Here is a 16,482-nt window from a genome sequence, read left to right as displayed (position 1 = left end):
CATCAATTAGTAAGCTATCTGCTTTCATCTAACAGCAATGTTTTCAGCGTGTTGATTTTTCTTTTTTTTTACTCTCCGTGAAAGTCATATCACAAGCACTGCTACAATTTAATTTAACTGTAACCACCAGTTACAAAAGAGCGTCTCCAAGTAATAGCAGTTAAAGAACCCCTTCGCCATCCAGATACAGCTAACGATCTGACTTGTGAACCAAAGACCTGACTGTGATATGGAGAATGATGCAGTAAACTGCATAAAGTTGCCGTGTGCAGGGAGCACAGGGCAATTCTACAGTTACTACCACCAGGGGAGCACTACCCATTAACCCATTCGTGTCATGGGTGTTACCATGGTAACATGTGCATTGCTATGATAACACACGTTGCAGGTTAATGGGTGGTGCTTACAACGCATGGTAACTTTGCACAGTTTACTGCATCTGACCCATACACACACGAGACAAAAGGCGTGTCTAGCAAGTGATTCCTGTTCATTCCCTCTTCTCTTAGGAGGTCCACTTTGGATAAATAAGTGGCTGCTTGCAGGTGAGTGCAGTACTTACAAACACACAGGCCCTGCTTTACCTCACAGAAGCCTATAGGCACAGATGTCCTGGCACCCTAGACTCCACCAGCCATGAACCTACAAAGACCCGCTGAACTGCACTGCAAGCTATCACTTCTCCCTTACTTCCCTTGCCTGTCATAGGTAGCTACAGGTGTCCCTTAGCATAAGTTAGCCAGAAGTACCCTCAATATTAAAGTGAACCTCTAGACTAAAAATCTACTCAGCAGCACTGAAAAGGCTTGGTGTTTCTTTAACCGTTTCACGCCATCAGAACTTTGTTTTTCTTACCCAAGCCTCAGTTTTAGCTGTACAGAAGAATACTGCCTGGGCATTTTTCCCCTGAAGCTGTGCAAAGCATGATGGGTTTTCTGATATTGTTGTTCTCGTTCTGCTGTTTTGATGCAAATATATATATTTGTTTATTTTGAATTTGACATTTGAAGCCTAGCGCATGCAGCTGGGAGAGGTGATCAGGACACAGGACAGTTGGAACTGTGTCTCATGCTCACTGTCACCTCCTTTCAAGTTTCAACCAAAAAGATGGCTGCCCCATGACAAAGATGGTTGCCCTCATGAAATCACAAACATCTGCCTGTTCTTTTAAAACTGGGTGGGTAAGAGATTATATTACCTATCTATTTTAATTAACATAACTAATGTAACTGAATGACAGAATGTTTGTTTAGGCTGAAGTTCCCCTTTAAGTAGCAAGAGGTGCTCCCAAGTATTAGGTAGCTAGAGGTGCCCCCAAATGAAGGGAGATCTGGTCAATGGAATACCCAGACCCGGGTGAGTAAACTCTCATTTACATTCCGTTTGGGACTCTGCATAGGTAAGGCAGGAGGGAGGAACCTGGGGAGGGGAGTGAGCCGCCTTTCCATCATCAGGCGCCTATAAGCACATGCCTACAGTGCCTTATGGTAAGTCCTGCCCTGCAAACACAGATTGAAGGCAAGTGAGGAAACCCCATCCTCACTCAGATTCTTTAGGACTTGGGCGTCCAGAGGGCTGCACTCTTCAAAAAACTTGCAAGTTCGAGAAACTTACAACATAGCCATCAACAGATTGAAAAAAAATGGGATATGGGTGGTCCAAAATAGAAATAAAAATAATAAAATACTTTGCTTGAGGTAAACATGTTTTTTTTTTTTATGGAACACTAAACAGATAACAGGTTTCTCTGCCCCCTTATTCATTTGCTGGTTGCAACAGGCGTGTGCAGAGCCCAATTAAGACCACACAGGGCCCCAAGCAGAGTAACAAATTTAGTGCCCCCCCCCCTAGTCACCCTGTTGAAAGGATGTCCCCCCAGTATAGGGGGCCGGATGTCCCCCTACTATAGGTAGTAGCCAGATGTACCCCCAGAATAGATAGCAAGACAACCCACCACTAAAGGTAGCAAGATGCTCCCCCAGTATAGGTAGCCAGGTAACCCCTGGGTATGGGTAGACGACCCTCCTCCCCTCAGTAGAGGTAACCAGATCCAAATTTCTCTCAGCCAGTGTCTCACAGGTGGGTCACATGGTAAGAGACCCTAGCTGTCACCATGAAGAACAGACACTAAAGGGGCCCATACACTGGTCGATTTCAGCAATGAAATCAATCACAAATCGATGCACAATCGAACAATTTGTGGCTGATTTTGATTGATTTGATCTGCTGCTGGCAGCAGATAGTTGGCCTATAGAGTTGCATTGGATCTAATGGTGTAGTAATGCTTTTAGATCGATTTTCAATAGATTTCCAATAGATTTCATTCTGAAATGTATTGGAAATCTGTTCCTACTTTGTGGCACACATCAGACAGATTCCTGTCAGATTCGAACTGAGAGACATCTGACAGAAATACTGCCCCGTTATCGTCGCATGCAGTAGAGTAGAGCATACAGGCAATGAAAAGTATGCTTCTGAGTCATTACTGAACATGTGCAAACAGTCCAACGCAGCTAATAACGTGTATAATGCACAGCATGCAGCACTTTCTAATAGCGCTGGTCCCTGCTCACGTCACTTCCCTCTAATCAGCGGGGAGGGAAGGGACGCAGGCGGGGTCTGGCGCTATGCAGGAGGCGGAAGAGCGGCAGAGACTGACACTTCCAAAAGTAAACAGCCGGCTGCGACATGCTGTGTGTCGACAGCTCGACTTATGATTTATGGGGGGCAAGCAGTGCGCAGGGGGGCCTGTGGGGGGAACGGTATAGCAACAGAGGCTGGGTATTATATGCAGACTCAGCCTCTGTGTGCTAATAGCGTTCTTAGAACCCACCTCGAGTTCTCTTTAAGAAGCAATGATGTAATAGACACTTTGCTTCTCTCTGCTCACACTCTGCAAAATGCATGTTTTTTGCTGCCGGGTAATGCCACAACATGTCATACTAACAAGATTCACATCTGAGCATGGCTGTGGCCATGTTCAGCTATAACTCAGGTGATAAAACTAAGCTCAGCAATGACAGGAACCAATTGTAAACATCACAACCAGAACTCTAGACTGGCAGTACACTTGTCTGTTTTCTGCCCTGGAAAACTGAGAACCAATGTAAATCAATGGAGGGCTAGTGCACAGTTAGGTGTTTTTTCTTTCCAGAAAAAAACAAAATCCTGACAGCAGTGAAGCAAAGTGTGGATTTTCTATATCAATTAAAGTAGATCCTGTGAAAAAAATGCCTGTGTTTTCCCACATACAGACACACATGGTAAAAAACGCATGCAGAAAAGCGCGCACAGAAAACTGACAGACAAGTGTGCTACCAGCCAAAGGCTTTTTAGCAGAGCAGTTTGTAAATTATGATGCTATTATGCAAGAAAAGTCAACTAAAGATGTACCTGCATCTGCTTTTGCTGCTGGGATTAAACTGGACAGAGATCACACAGATAACATTAGTCTTTCCAGCCCCCAGCCTGTGTCTGACAGCTTTACAAGCTAAGAAGATGGGGAGGATCCAGGAGTGATCGGAACACTTTAGTGTCTTGTCTATAATGGCCCATACTCACGGACAATTGTCGCCGCAACCACGTGGCGCGCGCGTGTTGCGGCGACAGGTCGCCCGTGAGTATGAGGCGCACACCCCGAACCATCGCTCGTCGCTGCTGTCGCCAGGCGATTGGCGGCGGTCAATCACATGCAACCTAATAGCCGGAGCATTGAGTTTCCGGCAGGGGGGAGGAAGGTCGGCGACAGCTTCCGTTGCATCCCTAGTCCCACTTCCGCGTGTGTATGCGGAGGGACCTGGCGACGAGCTGTCGCCAAACTGTCGCGCACACGCTCCCGTGTGCTAGCGACATGCTAGAAAAGTTGCCCGTGAGTATGGGCCATTACAGAGAGCATTCATACAGACTTTGTTTTTAATGGACCATAAAGAGTTACATGAACAGGGGCAATAAATCTTTACTGGGGTTGGGGGGCCCCTGACCTTTCACTAGATCAAAGCAACTGCCTCTGTTGCCTGGGGGATAATTTGGCTCTGAGCGTGTAACCAACTAAAGCCAAAAGTTCAGTGTAACGATAGGTGTCAGCAACCAGAGAGAGTATCTGATTCTTGGCGATCTGCAGTATCCCCAAGAATACAGATATACCTGATTATTGGGGATCTGCAGAATCGCCAATAATCAAATATACTAACCTCTAGACACCTGAGTGTGTAAGTGTTTTGGTGCAACAGTAACCTTTGGATCACCGGGGTAGCAGGTGGTCCAATAAGTAGAGAAGACTCTACTGCAGTCAAGGACACCTGGAGGGAGTCCCAGACTGACAAGGGGCAGTGTCCCCCCTGTAGAGCAGGGGACCCCTGCGGGAAGGCTGAACACCCTGAGGGAGGGTGACAGCCAGAAAGTCAGGCAGGCCGGGTCGGCAACAGTGAATCAGATATGCAAGGTACCAAATCAGAGAACAGAAGGAAGGTCAGGAAAGCTTCAGGTCATAACAGATATCAGAACAAAGTCTAGTCTGAGGTGTGAGGTCCGTGATCTCAACACCCTGGAACTATGCTAGAGAATAACACAGATGATATACAGTATTCCTAGTCTGGGGTGTGAGGGCCGTGATCTCAACACCCTGGAACTATGCTAGAGAATAATACAGATGAAATACAGTAACTGGCTAAGTGTGGATTCCCAGGTCCTCCTGGTTCCACCACACTAAAGGATCTGACTAAGGTCTGAGTACTAACACATAGGCATTCGCAACGCCAGACAACCAGCAACTGAACAGCAGGAGATATATATATAGTAAAGCACCCCACAGCGCCGCCAAGCTCCCATCAACCAATCACTGATTGAGCAGGAATCAGCTGACCGCCCTGATCAGCTGATCTTTCTCCTATTGGTATAAAGAGCTTGTCTTGCAGCGCGCGCGCGCGTAGCTCTCCATCTGTGTGCACAACTAGTTCCAGACAGCCCAGACACATGTTGCTGCGGGGAAACCGCCGCACTGGACGCGGAATCCGCCCCCTTACCATCAGAACATGCGGCGGCCCCCACGCCATTCTTCCCATGTGCACCATTAGTTCCACATAACCCAGACGCATGCTGACGCGGACAAACCGCCGCGTCAGACGCGGAATCAGCCGCCTTACTGTCAGAACATCCAGAGGCTTTTCCGCTATTCATCACATTCAGCCTGACAACCAGACAACTGGCATTGTACTGTATATAAAGGAAAGAAAATGTCAGCCTCCCTATTCCTCTCACTTCTGGTTCCCTTGAAGTGTCAAATTTGTGTTTCAGCACCATGGATAGTTCTTGCCTTTTACTGAGCAAGACACAGGGGACATGGGTTTAGTGCGCAGACCTATTCCTTTGCCTCGCTCACTTTTATGTCAGTTTTCTCATTTCTTTACCAAAATTGCAGTATTGTAACTCTACAGTTAGGAGGACTTTTAGACAGTAACAAAGAAAAATAATTATTTTCCATCTTGTAATTCCAGGCCGTTATAAGCATGCTCCTACTTTTCCTGTGATTCCAGGTAAGAATTACAATCAATAAAGTGCTAATGCCGGGAAAGGTTGACATATTTCTCCTAATGAGGTTATATATGACAAGGAACTGGATATGAAGCGTGGCAATCAACAAATTCAAAGGCCCTTATTCAATACAGTCTGGGCCTGATACAATTCCATTTTTCTCCTGTGTATTCTTCTAGGTGATATTTTCAAACCTTATCAATAAAATGCCCTTGAAGCCACAAACAAGCACGAAAATACTCAGAATAATTTTGGCAGTACTTTTTCACCTTCTTTTTGGTACTTTTTCAATTGCAAACTGCTGATAAGTTATTTAAATCAGAAAATGAAAAAGGAGAAAACTTAGGAGAAAATGTGAATTGAATAAGGACCATAATGTTTAATTTGAACCACATGGGAATCCGTAGATTTATGTCAAATCGACTAACACAATAGATCACAACAGGACAGTGGAAAGCCGGTTACTTTTGATTCTTATCACTCAAATTAAATCCTTAGACTCAGTTTTTTATTTTTTTACCATTGTACTGTATAGAAAAGAAAATAGTTGTGCTTTATCTTCAAAGTCATCTCCAATCACTAGAAATCTCAGTCTTCTATGATCCACTCCATCCATATTCAGCAATATTTTCCAAATTCCTTTGGTGGCGCTGCAACCTCTTGTATGATTTTGTGACAACCTGTCAGTTGGGGAAAGAGAGAAATCCAAGGTGGAACCTAAACATAGTAGACCTGCCTGCGGTCTTCATCCTTGGGTTCCAGGTTATTATGCCACCAATCACAGTGAATTAGTAAGCGGGACAGACAGCAGCACAAGATGAACACCAAGAGAAAAGTTCTCAGCGGGAAACTGTGTCCACTGAGTGACTATAAATGCAAAATGTTCATGTTTCATTGAAGTGTAAATGTAAGGTTCATTGAACCCAGGCAGGAGCGGTGTACATGGGCAGCAGAAGCAACCGCTGATGAGAAAACCACAGGACATGTTCTATTGTTTTTCATTCCATGCTGGTTGATACATTTCCCAGTGTTAATGAACAGTGGACCCTGTAACACAACTCCACACACTACTGTACAAGCCTGAGAGTCACACTACTGTACAAGCCTGAGAATCACCATAGCAAAGAGCACACTAATGATACTTTCCATGGCTTATATAGGTACACCTTCCATGCAATTAAATGGAGTAACAGATTGTTGTAACACGTTCTTTTCACTTGTGCACCGATCAGCCAAAATATTAAAACCAGCTGCCTAATATGGCATAGGTCAAGGGTAGGACACCTTGGCTCTCCAGCTAAGGAACTACAAGTACCGCAATGCATTGCAGGAGTCTGACAGCCACAGTCATGATTAATTAAGGCAAATGCATGCTGGGATTTGTAGTTTTATCACAGCTGGAGAGCCAAGGTTCCCTACCGCTGGTATAAGTCCTCCTCTGACTCTTCAAGGCTTGAGCTCCATAACCCTTCTGAAGATTAGGTTAACAGTAGATCCTTTAAGTCCTCTGTCGTCAGGGAATACCATTGCCATGATTGTCCAGCGGTATCTAGCACCGAAAGATTAACAGAAGATCCTTTAAAGAGACACTGAAGCGAAACAAAAATTATGATCTAATGATTTATATGTGTAGTTATATGTGTAGTACGGCTAAGATATACAACATTAGGAGCCGAGACATAAGTCTAATATTGTTTCCAGTACAGTAAAAGTTAAGAAACTCCAGTTGTTATCTATGCACAAAAAGCCATCAAGCTCCACGACTTTCAAAGTTGCAGAGAGTTCTGTCTTCTGAAGCTTGTTATCTCAACTGTCAGTAATTGTATTGTTTTTTCTTCTGCATAGGACATGTCAATAGTTCACTGCCCTGCCTGTAAAATAATTTAGAATGCTGAGTAGTGTGTAAACTGCAAATATTAGAGATTGATGCAATGTTATAAAAAACACTATATAACTGAAAATAAAAATATGAGAATATGTTCTTTGCTACTAATGGTCTAGTAATTATCCGTACTACACAACCAATTCATTATATCATAATTTTTTTTTTGCTTCAGTGTCTCTTTAAGTCCCCTGTCATCAGAAAGTACCATTGCCATGATGGGGTATGTATGGCCTACAAAATTTTAGGTAGGTGGTATGTGTCAAAGTAACATCCACATGATCTAAAAGAGCATGTTCTCCATCAGATCAGGCTGCCATCTTCCACTGCTCCCCGGCGCAGTTCTGACATGTATGTACTCATTGTTGGCCCTTTAGCAGTAGTGGTAGATAGGTGTTAGCACTAGGTCTCTGACCGGTCTGCAGATATGCAGCAAGCTGTGATGCTTTGCTTGTTCTGACAAAAATCTCTCAAAGTCCAACATGAAGCTTTCAAAAATGTGTACAATAGTAGCTCTTCTGTGGAATCAGACCAGACAGGCTAGCTTCCATTCCACACATCCATCAATGTTCACTGGTAGTGCTTCCTTAGATCACTTTTGGTAATTACAGATTACCCAGCAAGTTCATGGTGAACCAGAACTCCTAGACGTATGTAAGGGTCTACAAAGGACCAAAAAGCCCTCTTACTTAAAAATTATGCAAAACAAAATGTTGCCTTCTTACAACAGAAGGTATTTGTGATTATTCAAATTGGAGTGATCCTATGAGGTCTCCAACAATGCATCACTGCTGAATATGCAAAACATCCTTTTGGTTATTACTAATTAATGCCACAGGACTTCCCAACTTGAAGTTGATACAGGAATCTTTCCATCTCAATACAGTCCTTGCCTTTACCCCACCATAGAAGCCCATTTCCGATGTTTATCCAGAATGACCGTATATTATGAAGGTCCCTTCCTACTGCATAATGGGATATGTATGGTCTACACAAATCTTTAAAGAGGAACTCCAGTGAAAATAATGTAGTAAAAAAAGTGCTTAATTTTTTACCATAATTATGTATAAATGATTTACTCAGTGTTTGCTCATTGTAAAATCTTTCCTCTCCCCGATTTACATTCTGACATTTATTACATGGTGACATTTTTACTGTGGGCAGGTTATGTAGCTGCTCCTAGCTGTTTTGGCTGTTAGAGACAGCTGTAAACAGCTAATTTCTTTCTGTGAACATTGTTACATTGTGGCAGTTTGCCCAGAGTACCGCTGTACTCAGAGCTTCTTGTGGGAGGGGTTTCAGCACAAAATCAGTCATACAACGCCCCCTGATGGTCTGTTTGTGAAAATCATTATATTTCTCATGTAAAAGGGGGTATCAGCTACTGATTGGGATAAAGTTCAATTCTAGGTTGGAGTTTCTCTTTAAGTAGGTGGTATGTGTCAAAGTAACATCCACGTGATTTAAAAGAGCACTATCTCCATCTTCTGTCCACATACACATGCCTCAAGTGGGGCGCATGTATGTGGACGGAGCACAGAGCCAGTGGTGGATGTCGACAGGTAAAGTACTATATACTTTATGCTCTGGGGCACATCTTACATTAGGGGGACAGCACCTGGGCTGGTGAGGCAGTGTATGTGGCATCACAAGGCCGATTCCTTTAGCATTTCATGCTAAAATCAATCAGGAATTGGCCTGTGGTGTATGGGCAGCCAACAGATCTCTCTGCGATTAGATTCGATCAGAGATCTGTCTTTCGGTCAACCTTTTTTGTCTTATCTGTCTCACCCCTTTACAGATGCCGTTGCGACAACATAACCATTGTTATTTAATTCCCTTGTCTGTGGCTTTAAAGTTCTGGTTGATACTGCTATCTACTGCGCCGGCATATCTGCCTTTTTCACACACAAAAATAAGTCTGTAGGCATGCTACTGTGCCATTGGGCATGCAGTCCTATTAGAGTAGACAGTTCCTGTTTAGGGCCTGTATGTACTTTTACCACTCCTTGCCTTTCACACTGGACTTCAACTGCAGCTGCTAACCCCTGTCTCTCAGCTCATGTGCAGTACCTGATGCAGCCTGGCAGTACGAACATCTTCCTTTGCATTTTTTTGTCTGTTCTTCGCTATAAGCCTAAGGCTAGGCACTGAAATCTCAACCATGTGGCAAACGTCTACTGTATTCTGCTGCCATTTGATAAGCAGTTGAAAAGTGGTAAGAAAGTGGTAAGAGACTGTCCTGTATGCTGTTATAAACATTTACAAAGCAGTAGATTGCAGAAAAAAGCAGGAATCCACTTTCTACATGCTAACTGCTCCCATTCATTTCAGTTTGGGTGAATGGAGCAAGTGGGAGGGGTTCAGAGTCACTGATGGGCGCCAAATGCTGCAGGGAGTCATTGACAGAGTGCTCCAAAAGAAAGTACCACTCACCACTTACATATGTATGTAGTGTGCAATTTGTTTGCTATGCAAACTGAAGCACAGAGCATCTGGCAGGAAGCTGAACAGCACATTAAAGCACATTAGAGGCCCCTGTAGAGATCAACCAGCGCACAATGATTTTGTCAATATCTCAAAAATTGCCTCATTTTCATGAAAAGATGAGCAATAGGAAATGTCTGTCCCCTGAAGTGACAGGAAGGTGGAGGGGCCATTACTGACTTTAAAAAAATGTTGTTTGTCAGGCTGTTGTGCTGATCATCTTCCTCTAATATTTCGTCAGTCACAGACCCAGAACAAGTCTGCGCATCAGAGGTTCTGACTCAGCTAGCTGAGGGCTGATTGCAGGTGTGCAACTCAAATGGCAATGAAACCAGAAGATTACAACCTTTTACCATTTACAGTTCCCTAATCTGTGTGACGTCAGACCAGGAAGTGTTCTGCACTAGAGATGGCCCAAACGGTTCGCCGGCGAATGGTTCCTGGCAAACTTCCGGGGGTTCATGATCACGGAGAACTGCAAACTTTACCGGAAGTTCGATTCGCCCCCATAATGCACCATTAGGGTCAACTTTGACCCTCTACATCACAGTCAGCAGGCACATTGTAGCCAATCAGGCTACACTCCCTCCTGGAGCCATTCCCCCCCTTATAAAAGGCAGGCATCGCCGCCCATTTTACTCACTCGTGTGCCTGCAGTAAATAGAGAAGGGACAGCTGCTGCTGCTGCAGACTCTCATAGGGAAAGATTAGTTAGGCTCTTGTAGGCTTTTTAGCTTGCTCCTTGATGATTCTTATTGCTAAAATAGCACCCCACAACAGCTCTTTTGAGAGCTAATCTTGTTCTTGTGATCTATTTTTTTTGGTGAGTCGCAGTGAAGGCACCATCAGCGGTTTGATCCCGTACGCTTACTTCCTGGAGCTTGTCGTGCGTAGAGTGGTGGATCAAGCTGTGGAGGAGTGTGAACAGGAACAGTTATAGCAGGAACAGTTGTGGGAGCAATTTTCATCAAAATCAGATGTTTCCTCAACAACTGCGGCAGCACAGAGGGGGGAGGAGGAGGAAGAGTCATGTGAGGAAGAGGAGTCAGACTCGGATGATGAGGAAGGTGTTTCTTTGGAGGAGGAGGAGGCAGCAGCAGAGGAACAACTGCAGCAGGTGTCGCAGGGGGCTTGTGCTGCTCCACTTTCCCGTGGTATTGTTTCTGGCTGGGGAGGAGGAGGACTTACCTGACGTCACTGAGGAAGAGCAAGAGGAAATGGATAGTACATCTGGATCCAACTTTGTGCAGATGGCGTCTTTCATGCTGTCCAGCCTGTTGAGGGACCCTCATATAAAAAACTCAAGGGGAATGAGCTGTACTGGGTGGCCACGCTACTAGGCCCTTGGTATAGGCACAAAGTGGCGGACGTGTTACCAACTCACCAGAAGGAAGAAAGGATGCAGCACATGCAGAACAAGCTGACAACTATGCTTTACAATGTGTTTAAGGGTGATGTCACAGCACAATGCAATAAAGGTACCACTGCCAGTAATCCTTTTCCCATGTCCACGCAGGCAAGGACAGGACGCTCCAGCGATCTCATGGTGATGTCGGACATGCGGACATTCTTTAGTCCAACGCTTCACCTTAGCGGATCCACCCTCCACCAATTACTGGACCAGCAGGTAGCTGACTACCTGGCCTTAAAGAGACTCTGAAGCGAGAATAAATCTCGCTTCAGAGCTCATAGTTAGCAGGGGCATGTGTGCCTCTGCTAAAACACTGCTATCGCGCGGCTAAACAGGGGTCCCTTACCCCCCGAAATCCCCTCCGTGCAGCCGGGGATCTTTTCCGGATTGAGGCAGGGCTAACCGCCGCAGCCCTGCCCCACGCGTGTCTGTCAGCGCGTATCTCCGCCTCTCCCCCGCCCCTCTCAATCTTCCTTCACTGAGAGGGGCGGGGGAGAGGCGGCGATGCGCCGCTGATAGACGCGACTAGAGGCAGGGCTGCAGCCGTTAACCCTGCCTCTAGGAGCAGCAAAATCTACGACCAATTTGGTCGTTGATTTTGCGGGTGGGGGGGTGGGGTTTGGGGGTGAAGGGACCCCCGTTTAGCCGCGGGATAGCGGCGTTTTGAGCTCTAACTATGAGCTCTGAAGCAAGAATTATTCTCGCTTCAGTGTCTCTTTAAGTGTGGATGTAGACACTGTGAGCAGCGATGAACCCTTGGACTACTGGGTGCGCAGGCTTGAACTGTGGCCAGAGCAGTCACAATTTGCCATCCAACTTCTGTCTTGCCCTGCCTCAAGCGTCCTGTCAGAAAGGACCTTCAGCACAGTTGGAGGCATTGCCACTGAGAAGAGAAGTCGCCTAAGTCACAAAAGTGTTCAGTACCTGACCTTTATCAAAATGAATGAGGCATGGATCCCGGAGGGCTACTGCCCGCCCGAAGACTAAGTCAGTCCCCACACACAGCATCTCTGCCTACACGCCGCATGACTGGCTGCCTGCCCCAAGACTAAGTCGCTCCCCACACAGCATTTCTACTCGCAGGCTGCTTGACTGCCTTCTCCGCCACCACCAACAGGGTCCAGGAGTCCAGGCGAATTCCTGAATTTTTAAGGCCGCTGCTAGCAGCGGCCGCTATAATAATTTTTCTGGTGCGTGTACATGCCTGCCTAATTTTGCTGGCTGCAGTGCAGCTGCAACAACAAAACAGAAGGCATGTACATGTGTCAATTCCCCTTCGTGATCGCTACCTTGCTGTGGTGAAGGGGCTTGCGCATCACAATGAAGCAATGACCGCCGGCTATATGAGTGTCTCGGGGGGGGGGGGGGGGGGGACACCAAAGATAATAAGGTCATTGCTTCATTGTGGACAGACCAAATTTGATCAGCTGGACAGTCACTGTTGTTCCATCATTGACCTACCACAGCCCGGCGACCATATGGGCTTGAAAACTGCCACGGCCTGCACTCTGGCCATGGTGCACACCAGTCAACAATGGCCGTCACTGCACAAACAGCTGTTTGCGGTGCGTTACACAGTGAGTTTGGTGTGTCAGTGTGAGGCAGTACTCTAATTACACTCCCTGATTGAGGTATACACATGCAAGATGTTTTAAAGTACATTAGGCCTGCAATTTAGCATTCAATGTGATTTCTGCCCTTAAAACGCTGCTTTCAATCAAGATTTTTCTCCGGGACTTTTGGCGTGTATCCCACTTTGCCATGCCCCCCTCCAGGTGTTAGACCCCTTGAAACATCTTTTCCATCACTTTTGTGGCCAGCATGAATTTTTCTAGTTTTCAAAGTTTGTCTCCCCATTGAAGTCTATTGTGGTTTGCGAAAGTTCGCGCGAACCGAACTTTCGCGGAAGGTCGCAAACCGAAAATCGGAGGCTCAGACCATCTCTATTCTGCACATGAGTGGTGGAGGAGGAGAAGAGGCGATGTTCCCCTAATACTGTGTATCTGGAATATATGAAGTGTGAACAAGCACTAAGCAATTATAAGGAGTGCAATAAAAATTGTAAAAAAAGAAATTAGGCTGGCAAAGATCAAAGCTGAAAATCAAATCACTAGGGATATCAAATCTAACCCAAAAATGTTTTACAAGTACATCAACTCTAAAAAAAGGGAGGTTGACTGTATAGGACTCCTAAAGGATGAGGGTGGGAACTCAATGGTGGATGACAGGTAAGGCAGAGTTATTAAATGCTTTCTTTGCTTCTGTCTTTACAAAGGAAACACCACTGTTGAAAATTACAGAGGCAGAAGAGTCTCAATCTTCTAACTGTAATATTAAATACTTAAAGGGGAACTGAAGAGAGAGGTATATGGAGGCTGTCATGTTTATTTCCTTTTAATCAATACCCATTGCCTGGCAGCCCTGCTGGTCTATTTCTCTGCAGTAGTATCTGATTAAAACCAGAAACAAGCATGCAGCTAGTCTTGTCAGATCAGACTTATAAGTCTGAACCACTGAAACACCTGATCTGCTGCATGCCTGTTCAGGGGCTATGGCTAATAGTTTTAGAGGCACAGGATCAGCAGGGCTGCCAGGCAACTGGTATTGTCTAAAAGGAAATAAACATGACAGCCTCCATATACCTCTCTCTTCAGTTCCCCTTTAACGCAGGAAGAAGTGAAGGCAAGACTAAATAAATTAAAAATAGACAAGGCACCTGGCCTGGATGGCATGCATCCTCGGGTCCTAAGGGAATTAAGTTCAGTTATAGCTAATCCCCTTTATCTTATCTTTTGTGACTCTCTTGCAACTGGCAGAGTCCCAGTGGATTGGCGTACAGCCCACGTTTTCTCATTTTAAGAAGGGCAAAAAATCAGATCCAGGAAATTATAGACCTGTAAGCTTAACATCAGTTGTATGCAAACTATTTGAGGGGTTACTAAGAGATACTATACATGACTTCATAGTAGAAAATAATCTTATTTCTCAGCATCAACATGGGTTTACTAAAGACAGGTCCTGTTTGACTAACATGCTCAGCTTTTATGAGGTAGTGAATGCTAATATGGATATTGGGAATGCTGTAGATGTGATATACTTGGACTTGGCAAAGGCCTTCGACACTGTTCCCAACAGAAGTCTGGTGCGAAAGTTGAGAATGCAAGGATTGGGGAAGAGTTTGTGTGCATGGATAGGGAACTGGCTAATGGACAGAAAACAAAGAGTTGTGGTCAATGGATCGTACTCAAAATGGGAGACTGTTAGCAGTGGGGTCCCACAGGGGTCTGTACTGGGTCCAGTGCTCTTCAATTTATTTATTAATGACCTAGTAGATGCAGTAGTGAGCAATGTTGCTATTTTTGCAGATGATACAAAATTGTGCAGGATCATCAACTCTCAGGAAGATAGTGTCATATTGCAACAGGATCTGGATAGGATGGCTATATGGGCACATACATGGCAGATGAAATTCAATGTTGAAAAATGTAAAGTCATGCATTTTGGTCGTACCAATGGTCTAGCACCATACAAAATAAATGGGATACAGTTGGGGACATCAAAGTTGGAGAAGGACTTAGGAGTACTCATCGACAACAAGTTAAATAATCGTATTCAATGCCAAGCCGCTGCAGCTAAAGCTAACAAAATTTTGGGATGCATTAAAAGGGAAATAAAAACTCAAGATGCTAGCATAAAATTGCCCCTGTTTAACTCTCTAGTAAGGCCACATCTGGAATATGGAATTCAGTTCTGGGCACCACATTACAAAAAAGATATTGCAGTTTTAGAGCAGGTTCAGAGACGAGCAACAAAATTGATACGTGGGATGGAAGGTCTCGCTTACCAAGAAAGGTTAGATAAACTGGGTTTATTTAGTCTAGAGAAAAGACGCCTTAGAGGAGATCTAATTAACATGTATAAATACATCAGAAGGCAATATAATAGCTTGGCAGGTGAACTTTTTGTCCCTAGCCCTTCTCAAAGGACTAGAGGACATGATCTGTGCATGGAGGAAAAACGTTTTAGCCATTTATTTAGGAAAGGGTTTTTTACAGTAAGAGTGATTAAGATGTGGAATGCATTGTCACAGGAAGTCGTTATGGCAAACTCTATACCTGCATTTAAAGGGGCCTTAGATGCTTTCCTTGCGTTGAAAGACATCCATGGCTACAATTACTAGGTTATGCCTAATGATGTTGATCCAGGGATTTTATCTGATTGCCATCTGGAGTCAGGAAGGAATTTTTCCCTTTTGGGGCTAATTGGACCATGCCTTGTAAGGGTTTTTTTTCGCCTTCCTCTGGATCAACAGGGATATGTGAGGGAGCAGGCTGGAGTTGTACTGTGAACTGGTTGAACTCGATGGACGTATGTCTTTTTTCAACCAAAATAACTATGTAACTATGAACACAGATAGTGGAACCAGGACCTGAGGCACCGAGGCATCCTGAAATTATGTGATATCTGACCAGTCTAGCAGTGGTCACTGTTTAATCGGTGAGTCTGTTTCCTGTTGGGTGCTATCTGGTGGTGGACTGATGACAACTGTCGGCATCAGAAGCATTAATGATTACAAGTATCAGCCGTGAAATGATGAGCTGTTTATGATAATCTGCTTTTAAAGAGGATGTGCGCTGGACATTTTACCATGATTTTGTGAAGTACTTGCTACACTCAGTTTAGAGCGCACTGTCCTTTAGTTTTAGGAATAAAAAAGTCCAGAGCGCTTTGACAATCTGATGGTATGCTAGCTAAATAGATAAGATCACCAGCTTCCTAAAACATAACATACAACAGACTCCGGGTGATGGGGAGACATCATAAATCCGGACTTCAAACACGACTGGGTAAACTACATACACCATTAGTTCTAAGCTGATATATTATATATCAGTTGCTGTCAGTTATAACTGAAAGGACAACTTATGAGCAAGGTAATGTCCATGTTTCCCTATGGATAACATGGGCGATATTACAGTTTAACAGTGTGCTGACCAGGAAGCTGGGGGGTAATGGCGATTTTCAAAATGGAGGACAAAGAAGTCCATTGATCACAGTGGGCAAACAGGACACAGGAGAGAAGAAAGAGATTGAGGAATTGACTTCACGGGAGATAAGTATGACCTGTGTATGTTTATTTTGACTTTTAATTTTCAGTTCAGGATTTCTTTAA

The sequence above is a fragment of the Hyperolius riggenbachi genome, chromosome 2 (genome assembly GCF_040937935.1).
Source record: "Hyperolius riggenbachi isolate aHypRig1 chromosome 2, aHypRig1.pri, whole genome shotgun sequence".
NCBI classification, from domain to species: domain Eukaryota; kingdom Metazoa; phylum Chordata; class Amphibia; order Anura; family Hyperoliidae; genus Hyperolius; species Hyperolius riggenbachi.
This window is presented reverse-complemented; position numbering follows the sequence as displayed.